The sequence below is a fragment of the Sturnus vulgaris genome, chromosome 11 (genome assembly GCF_052056855.1).
Source record: "Sturnus vulgaris isolate bStuVul1 chromosome 11, bStuVul1.hap1, whole genome shotgun sequence".
NCBI classification, from domain to species: domain Eukaryota; kingdom Metazoa; phylum Chordata; class Aves; order Passeriformes; family Sturnidae; genus Sturnus; species Sturnus vulgaris.
In genome coordinates, this window is record NC_142253.1 from 985,255 (window position 1) to 1,005,870 (window position 20,616).

Here is a 20,616-nt window from a genome sequence, read left to right on the forward strand (position 1 = left end):
GGGTCAGCTCCTCCACGTCCCTGAGCTCTGCAGTGACCCCGGGAAGGTTTTCCTGCCTCTCCTGTTGGAGCCTTTTCAGGGCTACCTAAAAACAGAGGGCAGATAAAATCAAGGGAATAAAACCAGTTCTAGTTATTGAAGGACCCTCAGGTACATTTAGGGCACACAAAATCCCCCAGGGGCTGCACCCAAAATGGACCCAGGTCACAGTTTGGTTTTCACATTTTTATAAGTTTGCTCTATTTGCATTTTGGGGGTTAATCTTCCAATTCCAGCTGCAGGTAATGAAGTCATTTACCCCAAGTTTGCTCCCCCCAGCTCACTTTTGTTTCCATCCCTGGGGGCCTGAGGCAGTGAGGTGTCCTTGATTGCCAGCCTGGAGAGGAATTGTTGTGTCTGCCCAAAATGGGAGAGCAGCAGCCAGCACTGGATATGGAGTTTGGAGTTACACACTGAAAAATTACACAAATACATGACAAACAGACGAGCTGAAATCCCCAGCAGAGGAGTGTCCAGGCTGCAGGGTGACCCGGGGCTGGGCAGGGCTGGGCTCTCCTGTGCAGAGCTCCCCATGCAATGAGCTGTGGCAGCTCTCACAAAGCCTTACCCCGAGGAGCTGGGCAGAGCACGGCTGTCACCTCCTGTGACACACACAGCGTGGTCTGAGACCATGAATTCAATTAGACCATGAAGCAGGCAGTGTTTCAGGAGGAAAAACAGATTTCCTGAGGTTTTTTTCCCCCTCCCCTCTTTTCTTTTTATAGCATCTCCTTTTTGGTGGCTTTCCTTCATGCATTGGATGCTCCCAAGGAAGAAAAGCCTCCAGTACCCAAATATTAAAGCTAAGAGGGTGAAGACCCAGATGGAAGGAGGGGGTTGTGCTGTGTTGTAGAGGCAGAAATGCAGAGCAGCCACAGCAAAAGGCAAAACTCAGGGAGAGAGCAGAGCTGGGGGTGCTCCTGTGCCCATGGAGAGGCTGGGACCAGAGCAGTGTCACCAAATCCCAAAAATGCCCTTCCACCTGTAATCAATGGGAATTACATGGGATTGTTCAGCCTGGAGAGAAGCTCCAGGGAGAGCTCAGAGCCCCTTCCAGGACCCTGAGAGGTTCCAGGAGAGCTGGGGAGGGACTGGGGACAAGGCATGGAGGGACAGGACACAGGGAATGGCAGGGCTGGATGGGATTTTGGGCAGGAATTGTTCCCTGGCAGGGTGGGCAGGGCTGGCACAGGGTGCCCCTGGATCCCTGGCAGTGCCCAAGGCCAGGCTGGACATTGGGATTTGGGACAGTGGGAGGTGTCCCTGCCATGGCAGGGGTGGCACTGGGTGGGATTTGGGATCCCTTCACCCCAAATCATGCAACAATCCAATGCTCCTGCACAAACAGGAGGGCTTTAATGCACTCACCACGTAAAGAACTGTTCTGGGTGTTGTGGGGTCCCCAGCACTGGAAGCAGAGATGCCAGGCAGGCAGGGAGGGGCCCAGGGCCATGGCCCTGCCTGGGGGACAGGCTGTGCCACCCTCCAGTGCCACCCCAGTGAGGATCCACGAGTCTCGTTTGCAATTCACTTGTAATGAGATACAGTGCAGACTGCTACCAAGCACAAAATCTATTTAAAGGATATTCCAGGGATTCTCAATGAAGTTACATTATCTCAAGTTAACATCCCTTTAAAAGCACATCATTCACTCTTAACCCTTCCAGTCTTTAGTGCTCTAAGGAAAGCCACAGCCCTTTTTTGTGCTATGTGAGAGTCAAATCCAGCCCCAGCCTCACTACACAATCTGATTTTCCATCAATAGGGTTGGCCTGCTATACTAACACCCAACAGACCCCAAAAATTCCCCCTGGATTATTTCGGAGTGCAGGGGAGGAGGAGTGCAGCCTGACCAGCCCAGCCCAGCCCAGCCCAGCCCAGCCCCACCACCCTTTAGCAGAAATGTTTGGGTGCTGGGGCAGCTCGGGGATGTTCCTCCTGCTGGGGATGGGCTCTGTCCTGGATTGCCCCACTGAAATCCCGATGGAAACCCTTCAGCAGCACTTGGGAGGGACAGAAAGGAGACACTTCACACCTGAGACGTGAGATGGGGCTGGGACAGGAGACCCCCCCCCCCCCCCCCCCCGGCTATGGGTTTGGAGGGGTTGGCAGAGCAGGCTCTGGAGCCATCAGCACCAAGGGCTCCAGGAGATCCTGCCCAGGGTCTCTGGGTGGGCACAGGGGCTGTGCTGGCTGCCCAGCTCAGCCCTGGGGGCTGCAGGGCACTGCTGGGATTCAGCCCTGAGGAGGAAGAGGAGGAGGAAGAGAACCACAGACACAGCCAGCAGCTCCAGACATTCTCCCAACTGGGGAAAAAACCCAGCTCGTTCCCTTGTTCAAGAAAACGAACAAAACCCAGCTCTCCATATTCCACAATATACATAGAGACACACACACACAAAATAAACAACTCCAGGAGCTTTGTGGCTCTTTTTCTGTTCCATTCAACAAGTATTAATTGACCCAGCATTTTGAAAATAATGTCCAAATGACTGGCAAAGTATTTACCATCCATCAGAACTCATTCCCTCCGTGGCAGCAATTACAGGGCTCCCAGAATTATTGGCTTCACCTGCAGCAGATGCAATCACAGGCAAAGGCTGAGCAGCTCCTCATTTTCTACTCATCTGACCCCTCCAGCTTGGTAATCTTCTCTTTTATCACATTCTATGGAGAGGAGGGAAGATGATGAGTAGGGTAAGGAAGAATAGGTAACAGGAGATAATAATAAAAAGAGTCAGAAAAGAGGTGATCCATAATTTACCACGAACAGCAGCACAAGGATTTCAGGCTTCACAGGGACAAAGCAGGAACAGAATCTACATTCTCAATATGGACATTTCCTTGCACTGTGTCCTTTCTTTTCACTTATTTCAGAATATAGATTTTTAAGGATCTATTTCAGCAAAAGAAAAATATCTTCTTTCCTGTAAGTACCTGCTGTTCCTCAGGTGATGTGATCTTGTCTGGCCATTTGGTGCAACAGTTCAGCAGCTCTGGCCCTGCAGGAAGGACAGAAATGAAAGTGCTCAACAAAGCCCAGCTCATCTTCACTCCCAGTTCTGCATGCTCTGCTGTACTTTGACATGAATATGAAATCACAGCAGCAAAAGATGTCAGTGTCAGTTCTCCTGGCATCACCTTCAAAGCCTGACATGTGATGGTGGGAATTCACTTGAAATTGGTTTGTGTATTTATTTCTCAAAGTTTTAAAAAATATATAATTTTGGTAAGCAGTGGAAAATATTTCATCTTTCTAAACACAACATGGAACTGAAATTCAATATATTCTTTCTGTCTTATTCCCTAAACCTTCCTTCCTTTCTTTTGTTATGAGCATATGGGTGAAGCTAATTGCTCTTAACAAATACAACTCTGATTATTGATGGAATTCACAGCTGAAAACCACCTCCAGGCTGGATCAAGGCTTTCCTTTTCTTCAGGCAGCCACATCCACTGCTCATCTCCCTCCCCGTGGTTCCCACACCCATGGCAGGAAGGATCTGCCCCCAGTGACCCAGTTCCTAAAGGAGCTTTGTGCTGGTTTTGACAGAAAACTGTTGGGAGTTGTGCCCTTGAGGGTCTTACCCAAAAAATGCCTGAAATTTGGATTCCCATCAGAAATGCAGCTCTTTAAACAAATCCTTTTTTTTAAAAAAGCTACACCCACAGAATGCTTTTCAGGCCAGCAGAGCAGGCACCTAAATAAACTCCTTGGGATGATTTCCCAGCAGATCTGCCCACTCTGCAACACACAGGGGCTCCAGCAGCACCCCTAAACCTTCCAAAACCCAGGAAAAGGCTCTGTGAGGTGGGGAAAATGAAAAGTGAGGCTGAGGAAACCTCCAGCACCATCAGCCACACAAAGGCTCGCTGAGAAGCGTAAATAAATCTGAATATTGTGATTCCCAGTCTCCAAGGACACCTAACAGGGCCCTTCCTTTTTCACTCTGAAGAGCTGATCAGCAAATTAAAATACTTTCATTAGGCTCCTTTTGTTTGAGTGGGAACAATTGTGCTGAGCTGCCAAGGACTGCAGCTGAGGAACAACATCCCAGAGGCAGCACTGGGATCATTGCAGTGCTTGTCCAACAGTTCTCCGATTTCCACACCCATAAACACAGCCCAGAGCAGTTTGTTGGTAAATCCGTGCAGAGTGACTGGGACAGGAGAGCTAAGGGGAGGTGGGAGCAGCAGGATATGGCTGAGGGGTTTGTGAGAGGATCCTTTGGGCAGGGGCAGCAGGGGAGGGGGATTCTGCCCCTGTGTGCTCAGGTGAGACCTCACCTGCAGAGCTGCCCCAGCACAGCAGGGACCTGGAGCTGCTGCAGGGATCCAGGATGGGCAGGGATTGTTCACCTGGACAGGAGAAGCTTTGGGCTGAGCTCAGGGTGGTCTGAAGGGAATCACAAGAACGATGGAGAGAGGCAATGGCAAGAGGTGGAACGACAGAACACAGGGAATGGCTTCAAAAACGGGAAGGGAGCAGATTTAGGTCAGATATTGGGATTAAATCCCTCCCTTGGCAGTGGCCAAGGCCAGGCTGGACACTGGGATTGGAGCCTGGCACAGGGGACGTGGAATGGGATGAGCTTTAAGGTCCTTCCAGCTCAAACCATTCCATGATTTTGCTGATGCCCCACCCCGGACTTGCCAAAGGACCCAGGGAATTTCTGTGGCACAGAGTGAGAGCCAAGCCGTTCACCTGCAGTATTTTTTTGTAGATATTTGCAGCAGGATTGCAGGGAGGTGCACTTCCAAAATGGGAATTCACACTGCCTGAAGTTTTTGTTTCAGTTGTTACCTGTGCAACTTCCAGCCTCATTAAATTATAAAATGCAGTTTCTCAACGAACTCAGCTAATAAATGCAGAGCTGCTTCTCTGCTCCCTTAAAAAAAAAATAATCTTCCACGTGACTACAAGCTGGGGATGGAAAAAAAAATCCCAACAAAGCATAAACCCAAACAGCTCCCAGAGAAAGCCAGCGTGCTCCTTTTTTAACACATGAAAAATTATCACAATCAAATTCCATTGTAAAGTGCACTTCCGAGTTTGTTTCCCCAGCTTTATTACCTACACTACTGGGATATTTTTATTTTTCCTGAAGTAGGAGCGAGTATCTAAATGAGAGGAGAATTGATGATATAGAGCTGGAAAAAATGGCTCTGAAAAGTAAGGGGCCAAAATTTATCTCCATTGTTAAACACAATGAAGCCCGTGTGCCATAAACAGATATTGTAACAGAATAAATCACAATGGCACCAATGATCAGAATCCTGATTCTCGGTGGTCCAGCCCAGGAATCAGGAGTCAGGATCCCGTTTTTTTTCTTGGTGTTGGACAGGAGGGAAAAGCTGAGAGACAGGACAGGGGGAAAAAGAGGGAACAGGAGCTGGCGTTTGTCACCTCCTGAGGCAGGGATGAGCTGCAGCCACCAGGGACATTCCCAAAGGGATGCCAAGGTCTCAAAAACAATGGGAATTCTTCCTGTGCACAGGGGAATAAAGGGAGCTCGGGGAGGGAGTCCCAGGGCTGAGGGGAAGCACTGGCAGAGCAGAACACGGGATGGAGAGAATGTTCCTCCAGCTTCTCCAGGGAAAAGGGGCTTTGGATGGACAGGGATGGATGGCTGCTCCCAGGGACAGAAGGGAAGGAAATCCTCTTGTCCTTTCCTTTCCCCTTTTCCTTTCCTCTTTTCCTCTTTTCCTTTCCCCCTTTCCTTTCCTTTCCTTTCCTTTCCTTTCCTTTCCTTTCCTTTCCTTTCCTTTCCTTTCCTTTCCTTTCCTTTCCTTTCCTTTCCTTTCCTTTCCTTTCCTTTCCTTTCCTTTCCTTTCCTTTCCTTTCCTTTCCTTTCCTTTCCCCTTTTCCTTTCCCCTTTTCCTTTCCTTTCCCCTTTTCCTTTCCTTTCCTTTCCCCTTTTCCTTTCCTTTCCTTTCCTTTCCTTTCCTTTCCTTTCCTTTCCTTTCCTTTCCTTTCCTTTCCTTTCCTTTCCTTTCCTTTCCTTTCCTTTCCTTTCCTTTCCTTTCCTTTCCTTTCCTTTCCTTTCCTTTCCTTTCCTTTCCTTTCCTTTCCCCTTTTCCTTTCCCCTTTTCCTTTCCCCTTTTCCTTTCCCCTTTTCCTTTCCCCTTTTCCCAGTAGAAAATCTCCATTCCAGGGCAGCTGCCTCACTGGAAGGCAGCACAGAGCAATTCTTAAACCCAGGGCAGCTTGGAATGAATTGCAGGGGTTGTTCAGTATTTTTTGGAGGTGTTTTTCAGGAGGGGCCAGGTTTGTAAATGTGTTACCTGTGCTTTCTGTGCCAGCAGCTTCTCCCCAGGGACAGCTTTGCTCTGGGGCAGCTCCTGGCTGAGGATGCAGAGTGAGACCTCCTTTAATATCCTTTAACATCCCAAAATATCCTTTAACATCCCTTCCATCCCAAAAGCTCTGTGATTCCACCATTCTCTGTGCTGCTCTCCTCTGCTCACCACACTTCTGACCTCAGGGAAGAAGTGACTGTGAAAAACGGGCCTAGGAAGAGAGAACATTTATTCTCTGGCATAAATATAATAATAATAATACAGTAAAATCTGACTCAGAAGCCCAGGGCTTATGTATTTCACATTTTGTGTATTAAATATTTAAATTCATGGAAATGTTTACTTAGATACTTATATTTCATGGGCTATAAAACAATAATAACCAACTCCAAATTAGTCATTTCCTTTCAGATAATAAAGTCACAATGAGAAAAAATTTGTAGCTTCCAGTTGTTCCAACCAGTGTTTGAAACAACATGAAAATCTCTTCAGCAGTCATTACAACATAATTGCTTTGGAAAGCTGCAAGAGAATTACCACAGCTTTTTGTTGCTGTCTGTTTTGCTAAAGGAAAGTTAATTTCTTGCAAAATTATTAACTATTTCCATCTCCTTATTCCTACAAAGCAGAGAAGTGAATTGGGAATTTCTGTTCAATATTATAGAATCATTAAGGCTGGAAAAGACCTCCAAATCCCCAAGTCCATCTTTGATTATCAAATTCTATCAAAAGCCTTTCCTACAAATTAAATCACACAGCTCACTTCTCCTGAACCTTGCAGAGAGCAGCTCAGACCTGCCAGGATGTGCTGCCTTCACTCTGTGCTAAATGAAATATCCACGTGCAGCTTTGCAGTCCCAGTCTGCTCTGAAGCTCATGAATGATGCATTTCCTCCTGTGAACACAAAAGGAAATAGAATTAGTAACGGTGGTTTATCAATATCTATTGGCATCGTTATTTGCTATTTACAAACATCCTTACATTTTAGCTAATTAAGAGACTGAATTTAATTTCTGTTATTTGGGGGATACTCAGAATTCCTGTCTCATGCTGAAGCACTCGGGATGCCAGGTGGGATTTTTTTTTGGCTGGGACTTTTCTGGCAGTCTTCAGAAGCTTTTTTTTAAGACAAGCAAACGTAAGGTACTCGAGCTGGAAGACAAAAACCTGATGTTCAAGCAGAGTCTGAGGCTCGGGATGTTCCTGTTCTTGTCCCTGGCAGGAATTCCCTGGGGTCATTCCCTGCTTCCCCAGCCCTGCCTGCCTTTGGGGCTCTCCCAAGCCTGGCCTTGGTGCTGCCCTCCCCAAAATCTGCAATTCCTGCAAATTCAGAATTTGCAATTCCTGCAATTCAAAAACTGCGGGTCCTGAAATAATGGAGAGAAATTTTTTACAATCCCAGAATGGTTTGGGGTTGGGAAGGGATCCTAAATCCCAGCCAGTGCCACCCCTGCCATGGCAGGGACACCTCCCACTGTCCCAAACCCCAATGTCCAGCCTGGCCTTGGGCACTGCCAGGGATCCAGGGGCAGCCACAGCTGCTCTGGGAGTTGGATCCCAGAAATTTGGAGTTTTGGAGCTTTCTGTGCTCCCAGGCACAGACCCCCTGGAAAACACTGCTCTGGAGCTGGAACCTTGGAGAAGGCTTGGAAATGTGAATAGTGAGTTAGAAATCACCAATGTGCAGTGGGTTAGATGTGTTTTCACTGGGTGCTGGGTTTTAAACTTGAGATTTTATAGAATAGTGGTGGATATGGGACAAGATGGAGAATTTTGGGTGGTGTCTTTCTCTTTGTTCATCTTCTTCACAGAACTCAGGCAGTGACCTTTGGTTGGTCAATGTCACTCTAAGGGTGGTGGGAATCTATTATTGGGTCAAAAGATAAATAATGGAGGTGTTAAACTTTTATTGGTTTGTTTGGCTTTAAAAAGCCTTGAAGCAGCCTCAGCTGGGCCATTTTCCCCACTTCTAGCAAGGAGCTGGAGGTGCTGTCACACTTTCTGTAATTTCTGGTAAGATACAATAAACATCCAAGAATGAGAATCACCTCAATCGTGATTAATTAATCCTGGCTCTGAGGGAAAACACAGACTAATGACAAAGCACTAATGAGGGGTGCAGAGCCCAGCACACACCCCCACACCTGGGCACCCTGTGCCAGCCCTGCCCACCCTGCCAGGGAACAATTCCTTCCTGATAAACCCCCTTGGGCTGGAGGCTGAACACCCAAAAAGTCAAACCTGCTCCTCACTTGTCCCGTTGCACCCAGCTGGTAAAATAAAATACCAAAAGATGATGCCCCAGTGGTACAGAGATGTCATCATAACACAGAAAATATCCCTGTTTGGGTTTTTTATTTGGTGTTTGGGCAACATTAGAAGCCTTAAACACCACACAGCACCCTGAGAACTGCAAAGAGGTGATGTTCCCCTGCTGCTGCTTCTTCCACTAAGAAAAACACCCCCCCAAGTTAAAGAATTTCAGAGGAACCTGCTCAGTATTTAGCCAACATCCAGGTTTCTCCAGGAGCTTGCAGCAGCAGCCAGCACCTAAGTCAGTATGATTCATTGGATCAATAATTCTAAGGTCTTGTACCTAAAAGGTTGAAAAATGTGATGTAACCTGGCAGAAGAGAAATGATTGTAATGTTCAGCAAAACGGTTAATGAGGCTTGGAAAAAAGCAGACTTTGAGGGGAGGGAAATCTGTCCAGGTTTAACCTTGCCCAGAGCTCCAGCAGAACGTTCCCTCCTCAAGGTTAACTCTGCAGCCCTCCCAGACACCTTCAGTTTTTCAATATTTCCACTCTTTTACTGGCTGGCCTTTCCCTTTCCCCACTTCCATGCTCTGGAGGACCTGGACTCTTTTCCAGCTCCCAACATCCCTCATCATTTCTTACTGAATGCTTCATTTCAGTAGCTCAGTTACATAAAGGCACTGAAATGTTTTCTCCTTCTCCCCTACCTGCAAGTTTTGTTTTGAAGTCCTTCTTTTTTCTCCCATCCATTACCATCCAACTCTAAATTAAAAAAAAATCCCTTTTGCACTCTTTGACTCCCTTCAGATAAGAAAATGCCATCTTATACTCCAGCATTTGTGCTCAAAGCAAAACAAATAACAGTGATACTGGGAGCCAGGGCTGGTGGTGTTATTTTAGCATTTCATTATTCTAAGGAAAACAGACACTGGCAACTCCAAGTCCCTGGTCCATAAAAGCACTTCCCACAAGCCAGCCCCATTTGGGATGTGTGTGTGGGATCTGCCCCATCCCTTACCTGGAGCTCGTCCTCACCATCCTCACACCAACAGTGGCACATCAGCCTGGAGAAGGAAATGTCAGAGAAATGATTTTAAACTCTTTATCCACTTAGGGGGACTTCTAAAGGGCTTGGAGTGTCAGGGCAACAGGGAAGGGCTTCACATGGGGGGAGAGCAGCTTGGGATTGGGTATGAGGGATAAATCCTTCCCTGGGAGGGTGGGGATGGAATTCCCAGAGCAGCTGTGGCTGCCCCTGGATCCCTGGCAGTGCCCAAGGCCAGGCTGGACATTGGGGTTTGGGACAGTGGGAGGTGTCCCTGCCATGGCTGGGGGGGATTTGGGGATCCTGAAGGTCCCTTCCAACCCAAGCCCTTCTGGGATTCTGTGCCAAAGCCCCACTTTGCAGCCTCACCCCTCTGCCTTTCAAAGCCATTTCCCAGTGGTTCCTTTTGTCCCAGCAGCTGAGGCCAGGGAATGTTCTGGGAGCAGGGAAATGTTCCCTGAGTGCCAGGCTGGAGATCCTCCCTGATCCCAGAGCCTCCCCAGCCCTGGAGCTGCACATCCTTCCCTCTGCACAGCATCCTGCACACAATTACATGGTTCTGATCTCATTGCTGTAATTCACTTCCCTATCTAATCAACAATTATCCCTAATGAACTTTCCACTGCTCATTCAAACTCGGCAGCTTCTCCTTCCTCGTGTGAGACAGAAGGGAGAGCCCGGTGGCTGCTGGCATATCATCTTTTATGAAGTGATTTCTGAATAATCACACTTGAATTTTAAAGCTGTTTAACAGCCAGAGCAAATGGCAGGCAAAGGAGCTGGAGTGAGGAGTGTGACCTATGAGAACGAGGCAAATTCATTTGGAAAAATCCGTTATTAGGGAAAGGTCTCCTGGTCACAGCTCTATAAATCACACTGTAAAAATGCAGCACGATTGGAGAAGAAAATAATTGTATAATTCTGTATTCCTGCAGTCATCTGAATGGGAATAATGGTGCAGGCAAAAGGAAATATTTGTGTCCTGGTTGAAGATGCATGAAAATGTGGAATGGGTTATGAATGACCCTGCTCTTTGGGATGTCTCAGATAAATAACTCTGAGATTGCTTTGCATGGACACCTCACTTAACTATGGCCCGAATTCTGAGGTCAAGGTAATCCAGCTGCTCTCCTTAGCACAGATCCCACTGCTCCTAAATCCCACTGCTCCCAAATCCCTCTGCTCCAAAACCCCGCTATTCCCCAGTCCACTGCTCCCAGATCCCTGATCCCAGTGCTCCCAAATCCCTCTGCCCCCAGGGACTTCAGAGGGGGTGGGAGCAGCTCCTGGGCAGCCCCTGCTGAGCAGGGCAGGAGGACAGCACCAAACACTCCCAAGTTTTGGTGAATTTTCAGGCGAGCACCAGCTGTAATTATTTCATCTATAACACGGTTTTCTTTTTTCTTTTAAAGGGGGAAAAAAATAAAAATAAAAGCAGAGCTGAGTAATTTCAAAAGAATTTTGAGTTGTTTTGCTTTCCCAGGTACAATTCCCCTCCTGGAAACACAATAAATGCATTGTGATGGAATTACTGCCAATTGTAACACATCCAAAAGGGATTGCAAATATTAAAACACGGCGTAGGAACAGGGACAGAGGTGTAATCCACTCCTCCTTTGTATTTATTTCCCACCACACGATCTTGCAGTCCTGACCACATCAGGACAGCTCAGACCTGTGAATTATCTGATCAATAGCAAACAGGAATGGAAGTGCTTGCAGCTCACTGGCAGAAGTCAAGGAACAGAGGGATACCAGCAGCAGGGATTCAGTCAGAGGCAGCTGGAGTAGGTGGCACAAAACGGAGGACAAATGTCAAGCACCCAGACAAATGGCCCTGCTGAAGGGAGAAGGCTGGAGTTATCAGAGTGCCTTTGGAAAGGCTCCGGGGTCAGCCTCCTCCTCCTCCTCCTCCTCCTCCTCCTCCTCCTCCTCCAGAGGAGCTCTTGGTGCAAGAAAAAAAATTACTCATGGAAGCAAAACCATGTGAGGCTGCAGCATTTGTCAAATTCACGGTCCCAGTTTTTAAGTCACGGTCACGTCGACCTTCCTGTCAGTTTTACTTGAAAACAAAGAAAGGAAAAACCCCAGAGCTCTGGAGCAGGCAAGAGGAGCTGTTCTGTAAATTCCCATGTCTGCAAATCCCTCTTAGCTTAGCAAAAAGATCTTTCTTGCTCTAAGTTTAAATTAATGAGAAGACAAATCTGATCTAACTGGCAGGGGTGAGGCAGCATCTCCTGTGACAGAAACAGTTCATTGTGGCTGAAGACAAATCAGAGCAGGCTCTGGGGTGTTTGGTGGCAGAGATTTACTCTAAATCATTCTGTTCCCATTAACCAGCAGAGGTTAAACTGGGAGTGCACTGCTGAACCAGGGCTGCTGTGCCTGCCTGGAGCTCCTTGAAGGATGTGCTGCTGCTCCATGGGCTCAGCCCAACTGAGCCCAGCTCAGAGCCCAGCTCAGCCTGCCCCAGCACCAGGCAGAGGAGATGGATGGGGAAGAGACAAATTTCACCTGTCTGCAAGAGCTGGGAGAAATATCTGTGGAGAACTGGAGGGTGAGGGACAGGGACAAAGGGAGGGCACAGGGACAAGGACAGAAAATCCAGAGTTAATCAGGCAATTGTCCAAAGCTGCCTGTAAGGCTCTCTCCATCCTCAGGGGTCTGTGGGATTAATTCCATCCATCCTCAGGGGTCTGGGGGGCTCATTCCATCCAACCCACGAGTGTCTGTAAGTTCAGGTACTTCCCTCTTCAGAAGTTATCACAGAGGATTTATTTAAGTTACAGAAATCCCTCTGGACAAGAAATCCCAAATGCATCAGGCATCAGGATGTGGGAAGCTGTCACTCAGATTTATTGGATGAATTCTTCCCAAGTGCTTTACAGCCAGGTTCTCTCAAAGCATTTGGGTCTGACTACACAGGAACACAACAGATCCCATCCTTTTATCCAGGTGAGGTTGTTTGCTCCTTCACTTGACAATTTTCTTTGTTGAATTAAGCAGTGCTGCTCCATTCAGTGCTTTCTTCACATGGTGCATTGAAAGATACTCCACAAAAAAAAAAAAACAAAAACAAACAAAAAAAAAAACAACAAACTGCTGGAAAAGTGAAAACCTTCAGTGAACTGATTTCCCCAATCACTCACAGGGTGCTGCTCCCACATCTGCCTCTCCAGATCATTGCTGAGGGCAAATCCTGCTTTCATCAAACCTATCAAAGCTGAGATAGACTCCCTTATCAAAACTCCACGTTCTCCAGAAATATTTCTCACTGCATCCAGTAACAAGAAGGAAAAAGATCTTTTCTTCCAGCACTGTGCTGGGCCCTGCAGGGGTTCTCTTCAGCCCTTTCCTATATGATAAGTGGGGGAAAAGTTGGAATCCAGTCCTGGGAAGCGTTCCCAGTGCAGGCAATGGGATTCTGCTTGAGTGAAGCCTCAAGAGTTCAGCTAATTGGCAGTAATTTTCTCCTTTCTTGTCCAGTGTGATGAAAATGCTGTGGAGGAGCAATCAGCCTGCTGGGAAATTACACAGCGAGGAGAAAATGGGAGATTTCCTTGTGGGTTAGGGTTGCTTTGAGGGGCAGCTCCAGTTTTGCACAGATTGAAAAGGGAATTTTTAAATTTAAAGTTTGCCAAGCTATCATCAGCCAGCAGCTCCTTGATTTCCTCCCGGAGCCCTGGGAATGTGATGGCTCTCACAGCCCGAGGCTGCTTTTGCTGGGATCAGAACGAAGCTCTGGGGGTTTCTCACACCCTCTGTCCCTTCCCAGAATTGCAGCTCTGCCCTGCCCCCAGCACAAACATCACCCCCAGCCCTGCTCTGCCCCGGGGCTCTGCTGATGAACTTGAACTGCTGGGCTTCCCATGTGCACAGATATTTATTGATATATTTATATATAAATAATAAATATTTATATATATATTTATTAATAGAAATTATTATGTGTTACATATTATTTATCCAATATATACATATCGTTTATCCAGTATATATCTATATAAATTATATCTTTATGTGTTATACATTTCTAGATTATATATTTATATATTGTATATTTCTGTGTTGTGTGATTCTCTATTTTCTGTATTATGTTTCTCTATTTCTGTATTATATGATTCTCTATTTCGAGAAAACATTGCTATATTTTATATTTAGAAATATTTCTATACAAGCAGGGAAAACAAGCACTGAGGCTCTCAGTGCTCCCTGTGCAGTGGCCCAGCCTCCCCCAAACCCCAAGTTCACAAAACCTCAAAGCTCATCCCAAAGCCGCTGCTGGGGCTCAGGAATTCCCTGGGGATTGGATTTCTTTGGGAATCCACAAGGGCCAATCAAACCTGCACAGCCCCACACAGGAGACAGCAGCCAGACCTGCAGGGCAGGGCACAGAAAATCCCAATAAAAATCAACGGGAGCCGCTGGCAAAGCTCAGCTGCCAGCCCTGATCAACTGCTCCTTCTAATTCAAGATTTAATTCTCAATAATTCACTGAATAAAATCTCAGCGTTATCCTCTGGAAAAGAACGACTGCATTTGCAGCACCCCCCACCCCAAACCCTCTGCCCCCTCACCCCGGGAGATCAGCTCCCCAAAGCAGCAGCAGGCAGGCTGGAAATGCAATGTATTCCCTTCCCCACCCTGCGGTGCTTTTGGGAGCACATCATTTTTCTTTTTGAAGGATTTCCCCTCCGCTGACAAGTAAATAAATGTGTGACTTTCCGCTCCTTTTAGAGCCCGAAAGAAAAGGAAGGAAGAGAAAGAAAGGGGGAAAGGACCTGCAACAGGTTTGGGGAATATTCGTGATTCGTTTTCTGGAACACAGCAGGGACACTTTATAAACTAATCCAGCTTTGCAGCGGCAGCAGCACTGCCTTCACTTCTCTGTTATTGGATAATTTGTCAGTTCTGGCACTTTGGCAAGTAATCAAGTAAGGAACAACTACCAGAAGCAGAAGGAAATTATTGAATCTGGTTCTTCTTCCTCCTCCTTCTCGTATTCTAAACAGAAGCTGATTTTAAACAAAACACTGTTGGCAGAAACAAAACAACCTTTAGGAATTAGGAAAGACACAGCACTAAAATAAGATGCTCGTGTTTAAGGGGGTTTTGATTTTGCTGTTCCCCCCTCCTCTCTCCCCAGATAGATCACTTTCCATTAAATGCTTTGAGCTAAACATGGAAAATCTTAATCCCTGCCCAGGTAAAACTTCACTTTGCATAACTGGTAGCTCGGAGGGGAAAGAACATCGCAGTGACTCGGGCTCAGCTCTGGCCACGGCTGCAGCTGCTCCTGGGGAATTTCCTGAACCTAAACCCAAACCCACGCTTAAACCCCACGTACCTGCCTTGTTCCAGTCCGGTTCCATCTGCAATGGGAAGTGGGGATTGCTCCAGGGAATCCCATCCTCTAAAAACACCTGGAACACCCCAGAGCATCTCCTGAGGCGCTGAAAGCTGCTGCTGCTCCTGGGGGTGAAAGGGATTCCTAAACAAACCCGGATTTCTGCACACTAGAGGGGGAAAAGAAACATCAGTGAGGAAGCACTGGTGCACTAATCAGGTACAAATTCATCCAGGGTCACTTCAGCAACGCTTGGAGTTTATTTACCTTAGAAATGAAGTGGTCACTCATGGGGTGTGAACCTTTTAAATGATGAGGAATTCGGAGCTGGTTCCACAAGACCAAGAAAGCATCAAACAGCAAAAGTTTCTGCATCAGCTGCTGCTCTCGGGGCTCACCTGCAGCTCCCCAAAGAAAACCAGAAAATCCAGAACACGGATTTTGAATTCTCCCACTGCAGGTCCTCGGTGAAGGAAAGAAATGCCCATCCCAAATGAAGGAAATGGACAAAGGAACAGCTGTTAAGTGTTCTAAGGTTTCATTTGCTGTGAATTGTTGTGTGCAGGCACCAGCCCTCAGTGCTGTCCCCCATCCTGGCAGTGAGAAGCAGAGAGGGATGTTTGCAGCAATGGCTTTGAAAGGAAAGTTTTAAATAAAAAGCCTGTCTGTTATTCAGCTCACCTGTGGGATGGGAGCAGGAGCTCCAGGAGCACACAGAAAGGGCCCCAGCTTGGAGCAGTGTAATTTTAAATTTGGCTTTATCTCACTTTGTTGGTTTAGAGATTCCACTGAAAACCAACCAGAGCCCGGCTCTGCTGTCAAAACCTCGTGGCAGTGGATGGAAATATCACTTTAATGTGGCAAAGATGTCCCAGGGCACTGAGCTGCTCTCAGCACCCTGGTGAGGAGCTGTGTGAGGTGAATTCCTCACCCCACGGAGCAGAGGGGAGGCCAGGCTGCCTGTGTGTGATTATCCCATTCGTGGCTGTGTCAATGTCAATAAATGATAATAAATGTCAGTAAATCGCTGTCCTTTCTGTGCTTGTCCCACACCGGTCCAAGATGACTTTTGAAAGCCCTGCATAATTAATGAGCCATCAGCAAAGGAGCTGGAGCTGTTCACACGCTGCCAGATGTGTTCAGTGAGCCCTGGCCCTCCATTTCTGACACCTCTGCACTGGGAGAGGAAAAAAAACATCTCACACTGACCCCAGAGTTCCCTCTGTGCCCACGATGTGGGGGTGACAGCTTTGTGAACAAGAAGCTGAACAGTAAAAAAAGACTTTACAAGCCAGTTACCCTAAAAATCACGGGGGTACAAGCTCAGCAGTGACCGTGGTGGTGCTGGGTTGGACCTGGTGATCTCAGAGGCCTTTTCCCACCTGAATGGTTCCAGCATCCTGCTCCTCTCCAGCACACCCCGCTGGGAAAGGCAGCAACGGCCCCAGCAGCCCAGGCACGAATGGAGACAACAGCAAGGGCAAGGAAGGGGGAGATTGTAACCTCCATCCCTGCACCCATCCATCCTGCACCCATCCATCCCTGCACCCATCCATCCTGCACCCATCCATCCCTGCACCCATCCATCCCTGCACCCACCCATCCCTGCACCCATCCATCCCTGCACCCATCCATCCCTGCACCCATCCATCCCTGCACCCATCCATCCCTGCACCCATCCATCCTGCACCCACCCATCCTGCACCCACCCATCCCTGCACCCACCCATCCCTGCACCCATCCATCCTGCACCCACCCATCCCTGCACCCATCCTGCACCCATCCATCCTGCACCCATCCAGCCCTGCACCCATCCTGCACCCATCCAGCCCTGCACCCATCCATCCTGCACCCACCCAGCCCTGCACCCACTCATCCCTGCACCCACTCATCCCTGCACCCATCCATCCTGCACCCATCCATCCCTGCACCCATCCATCCTGCACCCATCCATCCTGCACCCATCCATCCCTGCACCCATCTTTGCACCCACTCATCCCTGCACCCATTCTGCACCCATCCATCCTGCACCCCCAGAGCTCCCCACTCCTCCCGTGGTTACAGATTGCACTGCTGGACCCTGCTCAGGCAATTCTGCCTTTTAATGCTCCCTTGCATGATAATGATCCCACCTTTGCCACTAATTAAAACCCTTCTTTGTTGAAGAGTCCATTTGAAAAATGAGATAATGGGTCTGGATTAAAGCATTCCTGAGAGGAACAGCCCAAGAACAGCCCCAGCTGTGTCCAGCACAGCTCTGCACACACAGGGCCCAGGGTTTGCTGCTCATTCAAAGCTCTCAGGGCTCAGCCAGGGCCAATTCCACACCCAGCTCCAGCCATGGGCAGGGAATTCTGTCCCCAGCCTGGCACCAGTGCCCACCCAGAGCCCTCCCTGGGAATGTCAAGGTCGCTGCTGGGGAAGTGAAAATGGAGTTGGATCATTGCTGCCAGAAACCTGACTCTGCTCTGACGATTTAGTAATAGAATTGTGCAGGGATGATGACACCATTTCTTGTTTTCCCAGGGTAGGGAAAGTGCAGCTACTGCAGCAAGGCAGAAATTGCCACTTCTTATCTAAATCTTCCAAAAACATTCCATAATTCCCCTCGTTTGTAATAATTTCAATTCTTAAATTTATTTTAGTTTTACTAGAACACTAAAAAAAACCCAAAACAACCCCCCAAACTTCCAAATATCCTACCAGGATAATTTTCATAGCCCGACAAGAGAGAAGAAATATTTCCTGAGGCTCTCTGACAAGTCTGAGCATCCACAATAAACAAACTGTCCAAATACCAGCAGAGCTCAGAAGTTTGGAGGGAATCAGGCTCTTCCAGTCCCTTTTGGGGAAAAATTCCAATGGAAAACTCTGCAGAGCAAGTCCCACAGCCCGGGTAGCAACAATTCTCCATCAGGTCATGGTCACCTGCAGAGCCAAGGGTCCCACACTCCATCAGGGTCCCTGAGCCCTGCAGGGGACACAGCTGTCCCCACCTGCCAGCCCAGGCTGGCCTCCAGCTCCATTCCCATTTCCCTTTTGGCCCCTCGTGGTTTGTGTTTGGGTAAATACAAAATTAATTCCAGTTTCTAACTCAGCCAAAGGCTGGGATCCCAGCTCAGGGAAGCTCAGCCTGCCTTGGACACCCAAAGCTGCACATTCAGCTGCAAATCAATTGCAAGAAAATGATTTTAATTTTAAACTGTGGAAGAGGGGTAGGAAAAAAAAAAAAAAAAAAAAAAAAAGAGGATTTCCAGCACATTAATGAAAACAAAGTTAATTTGAATATGAAATTCCATCAGGACAGAAACGACTCCTGGCTCTTTCCTGCTAAGGCTGGGCTACAGTGGGGCAAGGACAATGAAATGCTGACACCTTTTAGGTTTGAGGAGAAAGAAAAAAAAAATCAGCAAATCATTACCAAACCCAAGCAGAGTCATCTAAACCTCAAGGCAGTGCTGGTACCACCAACACCAACCTTCAATGCCTCTCCTAACAAAGCAAATGTTGTCCCTCAAAGTTTTAATGGAGCAGGAGAAGAAAGTGGACTTTGCTGTCCTTGTGTCACCACCATGCTGAGAGCTGAGGGAAAGATCTGGGCTCCTCTGTTCTTCCCTCTTCTTTTATCCTTCCTTTTTCTTTCTTCTATATATATTCTTTTTTTTTTTTTTAATTTTTGTTCTGTATCTCTCCTGCCTTTGTGCCAGGCAAAGGCTGCTCCTGCTGGTTGAGGTGGAGCCCTGAGCACCCCAAGAGGGGCTCAGCCCATGGCCAGGAGCTGGGGAGGGAGGGGGCACCCACAGAAAGGTCCCCTGGCCCCTCTGCACCCTCCTCATGGACCACCCCCATTCCAGACATTGCCTCTGCTCAAAAAGCACATCAGAGCTCTGGTTATCACACCAGGACACTTCTTGCCATAAATCCTACAAGCAAAGATTTGCTAAAGTTCTTTCCTTACACTCTGCAAGGATTTCACCTGCTTTCTCTTCTTCTTCCATATTTAAAAAACAAACAAAAAAAACAACCCTTTACAAATATTTTCCAGCACAGCTGTTGCAGCCATGCCCACCCCCAACCCCTAAAAAGCAACACCCATTTCCTGGCAGTGCCCCTCTATTAATCCTGGTTCCTGCACCACAGCTCCAGGAAAACACGTGGGAAGAGGAGCCCGTGGCTTTTTAAAGCCATTTCCTGGCAGCCTGGGCGACTGCACAAACCCACAAGAGTTTTATACCCACCCCACTTGGCTTCTCGTCGTTCTGTTCCAGCAGATAAATCTTCCTCAAGGTCTTGCAGGATCCACTGGCACAGCAATTCTGAGTTCCCTGCTGCGAGAAGGCCAAAGAACAGATTTGGTTTACCTGGAGCTGGTAAATCCCTGAGAGCAAATTCCTGACCCTGCTGTGATGCTTGGAGAGGGAGTGATGGAAAAAGAGCAAAATCCTTCCCCAAAAACAATCCTCAGAGCCCTCGTGCAAGGGTTCAGCAGGAGGATAAATAAATGTATTTATTTTATCCCTCTTTGCTCTGGGGGGTTTCACTTCAATGGGAAAAAAAAAAAAAAAGAAAAAAAACAATGGTGTATGATCATAATTGAAATGTGTTCAGTGGAATAATCAAAATTCTTCACGTTGTTTGATGCTAAAGCAGTGACACAAACTTTAACCTAATAAAGTTAATTCATAGCTCCAGCTGGCCACTATCCTGCCCTTAAAAAAACCACAATAAACAAAAAACCCCGAAGTTTTTTATGTATGTAAAAAAATAGCCATTAACATCAATATTTTAACAAACATTAATGTAACCTTGATCTCGAAACTTTGATTCCAGTTGCATCTCCAGCACTGTAACCATAGAAATAATCCAATCCCCTCCCACTAAAACGTTGGCTGTCCTTGATCGTTATTTTTCTTAATTGAAATACTTGAGCCACTTGGAAGCAAATTGCTTTGCAGCACAATACATTGCAGAAAAGTTGCTTCATTTTGTAACCTGCTGGTACACCATGTCCTACATTTCCCCAGTTTTCTGGGAAGCTCCTTAAAGGCATCTTTAATTTTTAACAACTCCCTGGAAATGTGAAACAGAAGGAAAGGTAGGTCAGAATTTTGGGCATCCCGTTTTTGACAGAGCTCTTTGAACTCTGCGGCTTTGCTGGCTATGAAGAGTGTCTGTGACTTGCAACTCTTACCTAAGCATCCTCCAGAGGCTGCCAGGCTAATTCCAGGAGGGCTGAGGAGTTCTTTTAGCATTTTCACCATGGCACTAACCTGTGACACCTGCAGCTGCTGTCCTGTGCAGTGCACACACCCCAGAGCTCCCTCCCTGCAGGATTTGGGCCAGCAGGGCGAGTTCCTCCTGAGCCCAGCTCGGGGACACTCCTGCACACACCTGAACCTGCACCTGTGCCCCAGAATGCCCCAGGAGCCCCCAGACCTTGGCTGGGCCAAGGGAGACTGAGGTTGGATGTTAGGAAGAAGTTTTTCACTGAAAGAATAATAAAATATTGGGATGGTTTGCCTGAGGAGGTGGTGGAGTCACCATCCCTGGATGTGTTTAAAAAAAAAACAACTGGGTGTGGCACTGGGTGCCATGGTGTAGGTGAGATGTTTAAAATAAAGACTGGG

The 20,616-nt window shown here is 47.5% G+C and overlaps 1 long non-coding RNA gene across 1 annotated transcript; it reads right to left on the reverse strand.

Moving 5' to 3' along the window:
• Positions 1-2,482: 2,482 nt before the first annotated feature.
• Positions 2,483-7,227, reverse strand: LOC148222454 (uncharacterized). Its single transcript, XR_015805916.1, has 4 exons — positions 7,135-7,227; positions 6,325-6,550; positions 2,977-3,041; positions 2,483-2,706 (listed from the first exon to the last, which is right to left on the reverse strand). It is a non-coding gene; the product is annotated as an uncharacterized LOC148222454 (long non-coding RNA).
• Positions 7,228-20,616: the final 13,389 nt, after the last annotated feature.